At 42.0% G+C, this 12,278-nt stretch overlaps 1 protein-coding gene across 3 annotated transcripts in view; it reads right to left on the bottom strand.

Annotated features, from left to right (window-relative positions):
• Nucleotides 1-10,675, bottom strand: part of LOC138665371 (oocyte zinc finger protein XlCOF7.1-like) — a 117,513-nt gene extending 106,838 nt beyond the window's left edge. For 2 of the 3 annotated variants that reach the window (XM_069752797.1, XM_069752798.1), the window contains exon 1: nt 10,641-10,671. The gene's annotated coding sequence lies outside the window, so the exon portion shown is untranslated. Of the gene's footprint in view, nt 1-10,640 lie in introns of all 3 variants that reach the window. The other variant, XM_069752796.1, reaches the window with a different exon arrangement.
• Between the last annotated feature and the right edge of the window lie 1,603 nt (nt 10,676-12,278).

Genomic DNA, 12,278 nt, shown 5'->3' with positions numbered 1-12,278 from the left:
CATTACATGCACATGACACATACATCTCCACTACATGCACATGACACATACATCTCCACTACATGCACATCACACATACATCTCCACTACATGCACATGACACATACATCTCCATTACATGCACATGACACATACATCTCCACTACATGCACATCACACATACATCTCCACTACATGCACATGACACATACATCTCCACTACATGCACATGACACATACATCTCCACTACATGCACATCACACATGCATCTCCACTACATGCACATGACACATGCATCTCCATTACATGCACATGACACATACATCTCCACTACATGCACATGACACATACATCTCCACTACATGCACATGACACATACATCTCCACTACATGCACATCACACATGCATCTCCACTACATGCACATGACACATGCATCTCCATTACATGCACATGACACATACATCTCCACTACATGCACATGACACATACATCTCCACTACATGCACATGACACATGCATCTCCATTACATGCACATGACACATACATCTCCACTACATGCACATGACACATACATCTCCATTACATGCACATGACACATACATCTCCACTACATGCACATGACACATACATCTCCACTACATGCACATTACACATACATCTCCACTACATGCACATTACACATACATCTCCACTACATGCACATGACACATACATCTCCACTACATGCACATGACACATACATCTCCACTACATGCACATGACACATACATCTCCACTACATGCACATCACACATGCATCTCCACTACATGCACATGACACATGCATCTCCATTACATGCACATGACACATACATCTCCACTACATGCACATGACACATACATCTCCACTACATGCACATGACACATGCATCTCCATTACATGCACATTACACATACATCTCCACTACATGCACATGACACATACATCTCCACTACATGCACATGACACATGCATCTCCATTACATGCACATGACACATACATCTCCACTACATGCACATGACACATACATCTCCACTACATGCACATGACACATACATCTCCACTACATGCACATGACACATACATCTCCACTACATGCACATGACACATGCATCTCCATTACATGCACATCACACATACATCTCCACTACATGCACATGACACATACATCTCCACTACATGCACATGACACATACATCTCCACTACATGCACATGACACATACATCTCCACTACATGCACATGACACATACATCTCCACTACATGCACATGACACATGCATCTCCATTACATGCACATGACACATACATCTCCACTACATGCACATGACACATACATCTCCACTACATGCACATGACACATACATCTCCACTACGTGCACATGACACATGCATCTCCACTACGTGCACATGACACATACATCTCCACTACGTGCACATGACACATACATCTCCACTACATGCACATGACACATACATCTCCACTACATGCACATCACACATACATCTCCACTACATGCACATGACACATACATCTCCACTACATGCACATGACACATACATCTCCACTACATGCACATTACACATACATCTCCACTACATGCACATGACACATACATCTCCACTACATGCACATGACACATACATCTCCATTACATGCACATTACACATACATCTCCACTACATGCACATGACACATACATCTCCACTACATGCACATGACACATACATCTCCACTACGTGCACATGACACATGCATCTCCACTACATGCACATTACACATACATCTCCACTACATGCACATGACACATACATCTCCACTACATGCACATGACACATACATCTCCACTACATGCACATCACACATACATCTCCACTACATGCACATGACACATACATCTCCACTACATGCACATGACACATGCATCTCCACTACATGCACATTACACATACATCACCACTACATGCACATTACACATACATCTCCACTACGTGCACATGACACATACATCACCACTACATGCACATGACACATACATCTCCACTACATGCACATGACACATACATCTCCACTACATGCACATTACACATACATCTCCACTACATGCACATGACACATACATCTCCACTACATGCACATTACACATACATCTCCACTACATGCACATGACACATACATCTCCACTACATGCACATCACACATACATCTCCACTACATGCACATGACACATACATCTCCATTACATGCACAATACACATACATCTCCACTACATGCACATCACACATACATCTCCACTACATGCACATGACACATACATCTCCACTACATGCACATGACACATACATCTCCACTACATGCACATGACACATACATCTCCACTACATGCACATGACACATACATCTCCACTACATGCACATGACACATACATCTCCACTACATGCACATGACACATACATCTCCACTACATGCACATGACACATACATCTCCACTACATGCACATGACACATACATCTCCACTACATGCACATGACACATACATCTCCACTACATGCACATTACACATACATCTCCATTACATGCACAATACACATACATCTCCACTACATGCACATGACACATACATCTCCACTACATGCACATGACACATACATCTCCACTACATGCACATGACACATACATCTCCACTACATGCACATGACACATACATCTCCACTACATGCACATCACACATACATCTCCACTACATGCACATGACACATACATCTCCACTACATGCACATGACACATACATCTCCACTACATGCACATGACACATACATCTCCACTACATGCACATGACACATACATCTCCACTACATGCACATGACACATACATCTCCACTACGTGCACATTACATACACATCTCCACTACATGCACATTACATACACATCTCCACTACATGCACATGACACATACATCTCCACTACATGCACATGACACATACATCTCCACTACATGCACATGACACATACATCTCCACTACATGCACATGACACATACATCTCCACTACATGCACATGACACATACATCTCCATTACATGCACAATACACATACATCTCCACTACATGCACATCACACATACATCTCCACTACATGCACATGACACATACATCTCCACTACATGCACATGACACATACATCTCCACTACATGCACATGACACATACATCTCCACTACATGCACATGACACATACATCTCCACTACATGCACATGACACATACATCTCCACTACATGCACATGACACATACATCTCCACTACATGCACATGACACATACATCTCCACTACATGCACATGACACATACATCTCCACTACATGCACATGACACATACATCTCCACTACGTGCACATTACATACACATCTCCACTACATGCACATTACATACACATCTCCACTACATGCACATGACACATACATCTCCACTACATGCACATGACACATACATCTCCACTACATGCACATGACACATACATCTCCACTACATGCACATGACACATACATCTCCACTACATGCACATGACACATACATCTCCACTACGTGCACATTACATACACATCTCCACTACATGCACATTACATACACATCTCCACTACATGCACATGACACATACATCTCCACTACATGCACATGACACATACATCTCCACTACATGCACATGACACATACATCTCCACTACATGCACATTACACATACATCTCCATTACATGCACAATACACATACATCTCCACTACATGCACATCACACATACATCTCCACTACATGCACATGACACATACATCTCCACTACATGCACATGACACATACATCTCCACTACATGCACATGACACATACATCTCCACTACATGCACATGACACATACATCTCCACTACATGCACAATACACATACATCTCCACTACATGCACATGACACATACATCTCCATTACATGCACATTACACATACATCTCCATTACATGCACAATACACATACATCTCCACTACATGCACATCACACATACATCTCCACTACATGCACATTACACATACATCTCCATTACATGCACAATACACATACATCTCCATTACATGCACAATACACATACATCTCCACTACATGCACATTACACATACATCTCCACTACATGCACATTACACATACATCTCCATTACATGCACAATACACATACATCTCCATTACATGCACATTACACATACATCTCCATTACATGCACAATACACATACATCTCCACTACATGCACATTACACATACATCTCCACTACATGCACATTACACATACATCTCCATTACATGCACAATACACATACATCTCCACTACATGCACATCACACATACATCTCCACTACATGCACATGACACATACATCTCCACTACATGCACATGACACATACATCTCCACTACATGCACATGACACATACATCTCCACTACATGCACATGACACATACATCTCCACTACATGCACAATACACATACATCTCCACTACATGCACATGACACATGCATCTCCATTACATGCACATTACACATACATCTCCACTACATGCACATTACATACACATCTCCACTACATGCACATTACACATACATCTCCACTACATGCACATGACACATACATCTCCACTACATGCACATTACACATACATCTCCATTACATGCACAATACACATACATCTCCACTACATGCACATGACACATACATCTCCACAACATGCACATCACACATACATCTCCATTACATGCACATGACACATACATCTCCACTACATGCACATTACACATACATCTCCACTACATGCACATGACACATACATCTCCACTACATGCACATTACACATACATCTCCACTACATGCACATGACACATACATCTCCACTACATGCACATGACACATACATCTCCACTACATGCACATGACACATACATCTCCACTACATGCACATGACACATGCATCTCCACTACATGCACATGACACATACATCTCCACTACATGCACATTACACATACATCTCCACTACATGCACATGACACATACATCTCCACTACATGCACATGACACATACATCTCCACTACATGCACATGACACATGCATCTCCACTACATGCACATGACACATACATCTCCACTACATGCACATGACACATGCATCTCCACTACATGCACATTACACATACATCTCCACTACATGCACATGACACATACATCTCCACTACGTGCACATGACACATGCATCTCCACTACATGCACATTACACATACATCTCCACTACATGCACATGACACATACATCTCCACTACATGCACATGACACATACATCTCCACTACATGCACATCACACATACATCTCCACTACATGCACATGACACATGCATCTCCACTACATGCACATGACACATACATCTCCACTACATGCACATGACACATACATCTCCACTACGTGCACATGACACATGCATCTCCACTACATGCACATTACACATACATCTCCACTACATGCACATGACACATACATCTCCACTACATGCACATCACACATACATCTCCACTACATGCACATGACACATACATCTCCACTACATGCACATGACACATACATCTCCACTACATGCACATGACACATACATCTCCACTACATGCACATGACACATACATCTCCACTACATGCACATGACACATACATCTCCACTACATGCACATGACACATACATCTCCACTACATGCACATGACACATACATCTCCACTACATGCACATGACACATACATCTCCACTACATGCACATTACACATACATCTCCATTACATGCACAATACACATCTCCACTACATGCACATCACACATACATCTCCACTACATGCACATGACACATACATCTCCACTACATGCACATGACACATACATCTCCACTACATGCACATGACACATACATCTCCACTACATGCACATGACACATACATCTCCACTACATGCACAATACACATACATCTCCACTACATGCACATGACACATGCATCTCCATTACATGCACATTACACATACATCTCCACTACATGCACATTACATACACATCTCCACTACATGCACATGACACATACATCTCCACTACATGCACATGACACATACATCTCCACTACATGCACATGACACATACATCTCCACTACATGCACATTACACATACATCTCCATTACATGCACAATACACATACATCTCCACTACATGCACATCACACATACATCTCCACTACATGCACATGACACATACATCTCCACTACATGCACATGACACATACATCTCCACTACATGCACATGACACATACATCTCCACTACATGCACATGACACATACATCTCCACTACATGCACAATACACATACATCTCCACTACATGCACATGACACATACATCTCCATTACATGCACATTACACATACATCTCCACTACATGCACATTACACATACATCTCCATTACATGCACAATACACATACATCTCCACTACATGCACATCACACATACATCTCCACTACATGCACATGACACATACATCTCCACTACATGCACATGACACATACATCTCCACTACATGCACATGACACATACATCTCCACTACATGCACATGACACATACATCTCCACTACATGCACAATACACATACATCTCCACTACATGCACATGACACATGCATCTCCATTACATGCACATTACACATACATCTCCACTACATGCACATTACATACACATCTCCACTACATGCACATTACACATACATCTCCACTACATGCACATGACACATACATCTCCACTACATGCACATTACACATACATCTCCATTACATGCACAATACACATACATCTCCACTACATGCACAATACACATACATCTCCACTACATGCACATGACACATGCATCTCCATTACATGCACATGACACATACATCTCCACTACATGCACATGACACATACATCTCCACTACATGCACAATACACATACATCTCCACTACATGCACATGACACATGCATCTCCATTACATGCACATTACACATACATCTCCACTACATGCACATTACATACACATCTCCACTACATGCACATGACACATACATCTCCACTACGTGCACATTACATACACATCTCCACTACATGCACATGACACATACATCTCCACTACATGCACATGACACATACATCTCCACTACATGCACATGACACATACATCTCCACTACATGCACATGACACATACATCTCCACTACATGCACATGACACATACATCTCCACTACATGCACATGACACATACATCTCCACTACATGCACATTACACATACATCTCCATTACATGCACAATACACATACATCTCCACTACATGCACATTACACATACATCTCCACTACATGCACATTACATACACATCTCCACTACATGCACATGACACATACATCTCCACTACATGCACATGACACATACATCTCCACTACATGCACATGACACATACATCTCCACTACATGCACATGACACATACATCTCCACTACATGCACATGACACATACATCTCCACTACATGCACATGACATACACATCTCCACTACATGCACATGACACATACATCTCCACTACATGCACATGACACATACATCTCCACTACATGCACATGACACATACATCTCCACTACATGCACATGACACATACATCTCCACTACATGCACATGACACATACATCTCCATTACATGCACATTACACATACATCTCCACTACATGCACATTACACATACATCTCCATTACATGCACAATACACATACATCTCCACTACATGCAAATCACACATACATCTCCACTACATGCACATGACACATACATCTCCACTACATGCACATGACACATACATCTCCACTACATGCACATGACACATACATCTCCACTACATGCACATGACACATACATCTCCACTACATGCACAATACACATACATCTCCACTACATGCACATGACACATGCATCTCCATTACATGCACATTACACATACATCTCCACTACATGCACATTACATACACATCTCCACTACATGCACATTACACATACATCTCCACTACATGCACATGACACATACATCTCCACTACATGCACATTACACATACATCTCCACTACATGCACATGACACATACATCTCCACTACATGCACATGACACATACATCTCCACTACATGCACATGACACATACATCTCCACTACATGCACATTACATACACATCTCCACTACATGCACATGACACATACATCTCCACTACATGCACATGACACATACATCTCCACTACATGCACATGACACATACATCTCCACTACATGCACATGACACATACATCTCCACTACATGCACATGACACATACATCTCCATTACATGCACATTACACATACATCTCCACTACATGCACATTACACATACATCTCCATTACATGCACAATACACATACATCTCCACTACATGCAAATCACACATACATCTCCACTACATGCACATGACACATACATCTCCACTACATGCACATGACACATACATCTCCACTACATGCACATGACACATACATCTCCACTACATGCACATGACACATACATCTCCACTACATGCACATGACACATACATCTCCACTACATGCACATTACACATACATCTCCATTACATGCACAATACACATACATCTCCACTACATGCACATTACACATACATCTCCATTACATGCACATGACACATACATCTCCACTACATGCACATGACACATACATCTCCACTACATGCACATGACACATGCATCTCCATTACATGCACATGACACATACATCTCCACTACATGCACATGACACATACATCTCCATTACATGCACATGACACATGCATCTCCATTACATGCACATGACACATACATCTCCATTACATGCACATGACACATACATCTCCACTACATGCACATGACACATACATCTCCACTACATGCACATGACACATACATCTCCACTACATGCACAATACACATACATCTCCACTACATGCACATGACACATACATCTCCACTACATGCACATGACACATGCATCTCCATTACATGCACAATACACATACATCTCCACTACATGCACATGACACATGCATCTCCATTACATGCACATGACACATACATCTCCACTACATGCACATTACACATACATCTCCACTACATGCACATTACACATACATCTCCATTACATGCACATGACACATACATCTCCACTACATGCACATGACACATACATCTCCACTACATGCACATGACACATGCATCTCCATTACATGCACATGACACATACATCTCCACTACATGCACATTACACATACATCTCCATTACATGCACATGACACATACATCTCCACTACATGCACATGACACATACATCTCCACTACATGCACATGACACATACATCTCCACTACATGCACAATACACATACATCTCCACTACATGCACATGACACATGCATCTCCATTACATGCACATTACACATACATCTCCACTACATGCACATTACATACACATCTCCACTACATGCACATTACACATACATCTCCACTACATGCACATGACACATACATCTCCATTACATGCACAATACACATACATCTCCACTACATGCACATGACACATACATCTCCACTACATGCACATGACACATACATCTCCACTACATGCACATGACACATACATCTCCACTACATGCACATTACATACACATCTCCACTACATGCACATGACACATACATCTCCACTACATGCACATGACACATACATCTCCACTACATGCACATGACACATATATCTCCACTACATGCACATGACACATACATCTCCACTACATGCACATCACACATGCATCTCCACTACATGCACATCACACATACATCTCCACTACATGCACATGACACATACATCTCCACTACATGCACATGACACATACATCTCCACTATATGCACATGACACATACATCTCCACTACATGCACATGACACATACATCTCCACTACATGCACATGACACATACATCTCCACTACATGCACATGACACATACATCTCCACTACATGCACATGACACATACATCTCCACTACATGCACATTACATACACATCTCCACTACATGCACATGACACATACATCTCCACTACATGCACATTACATACACATCTCCACTACATGCACATTACATACATCTCCACTACATGCACATTACATACACATCTCCACTACATGCACATTACATACACATCTCCACTACATGCACATGACACATACATCTCCACTACATGCACATGACACATACATCTCCACTACATGCACATTACATACACATCTCCACTACATGCACATTACATACACATCTCCACTACATGCACATTACATACACATCTTCACTACATGCACATTTCATACACATACACAGCTCTCCTACATGAGCTTTCTATACACTGCTGTTATACAGTACAATTCTGCATTAAATCAGAAGAATAAAACCACACACTGCATACAATCATGAAGCATAAAGAAACTAGTTTTACCTTCTACAGCACAGCCAGACTCCTCCTACACATGTGACTGATCACATGGTCATGACATACTTGTGATGGAGCAGGGGCCATATTTGATTTGGGCACTGCCCAGACTCAGAACTTGGTACATCAGTCAGTCACGCATAGAATAGATGGAATTTCTGTGGTAAGAGGCAGAGGTGATGGCATCAGGGTTGAGCCTAGGTGTAGAGATGAGCCAATCCATCCACTGAGGGTCTAATTCCAGTAGAGTTTCCGGAAATACACTGTCCCAAGCAAATTCACACAATCTGAGATCCACAAGAATCTGGAAAATAAAGGCCCAGCTCCATTCCACACTTACTGCACGCTCCCTGAGCAAAGGTGTCAGACGTCCCACAGCAATATACATTGTGGCCGCATGTTCATTACTGGTCGTAAGAATGAATGTAGCAACTTGCAACCTGGCATTTTAGGTTGCATTAAATTATTTTTCATTTTGGTTCAACGTCATTATTTAATAAAATAATACAAACAATAAGAGGTTAAGGTTTGGCAAATGTCACGTGACTACCTGGTCATGGCAGCAACACTGAAGTATCCCGACAGCATATAGTGCGCACATGATACGAATTCAGAAGTCTGTAGACGTTCACTACAAGACCAGACAGCCCCTTTAATGCTACATAATGGAATTTCCACTCTGTCAAAGACATCTGTTTCTAGTCTGTGTCAAATCCTTGAACCCAGAGCAACTTAGTGGCTGAGGAACATAGCACATCAGAAAAACTTCCTCCAGGCGATATTTTGGAGGACAGGAATAGTCAACCAACATTTGTTCTTGGAAGATATGGTGAGAAGAATACTAAACTATATTGCAGGCTTGGCGAGCTGATGTGCTACAGACCTTGTCCATAGTATTTACACTATTAGCCAGAGCAAATCTTGGCGTGGAAAACAGGCGGTGGGGGCAGGGAGCGTTGGCCATTTCACACCCAGAAGAATCGGTCATCCCGAATTATGGATGTTGATGAAGATCACAATAATTCTATGTTGGACAAAACTTGGAACCAGACCAGATGATGAAGAGTTGAGGAGGTTGCCATCATTGGTGACACAAAAAAAAACATTCTATGGGGCAACACAGCTTTTCCTGCAGTCAGCTGTGGAGTAGGCAGTGTTGCACGTGCTGTTGGTGGAAAAGGTTCTACAGCACCTAAAAGGTGTGATCGCTGAGGTGGCAAGTCGTATGTGTGGGCTTATCATGTGTGGGAGTACTTTTGTATGTTGCTGCCAGACAATTTCTTAGCACTCTGCAAGAGGAATATAAGGCGAGGATAGTCCTGGCTCTTATAGACTAGGAATTACGGCTCTCAATCAGCACATGAAACGATATCACCTGCTCAAGCCAGGATTCAGAACAAGTCTTGAGTTGTCCTCCTTCCCCTTCTTGCGACTCTTGTCTTGCTGTCAGCCAAACCGCACCTTTGGATAGCAGCTGTTTGGTGTCAACCTCACCACCATGATCAGGTCATCCTCCTTTACTGCGTGTCATAGTCCAAGTACATCTCCTCCTCCTTCTCTGTTGAAACAGCAAATATCCATTGCCAATTGTGTATCGAGGAAACAACTGTACGCTCCAAGTCATCCGCTAACGTTAACGCTAGT

Source organism: Ranitomeya imitator, chromosome 2 (assembly GCF_032444005.1).
Source record: "Ranitomeya imitator isolate aRanImi1 chromosome 2, aRanImi1.pri, whole genome shotgun sequence".
Lineage (NCBI taxonomy): Eukaryota > Metazoa > Chordata > Amphibia > Anura > Dendrobatidae > Ranitomeya > Ranitomeya imitator.
Note: the sequence above shows the minus strand (reverse complement) of the source record. Positions and strands in the feature narration are given on the sequence as shown.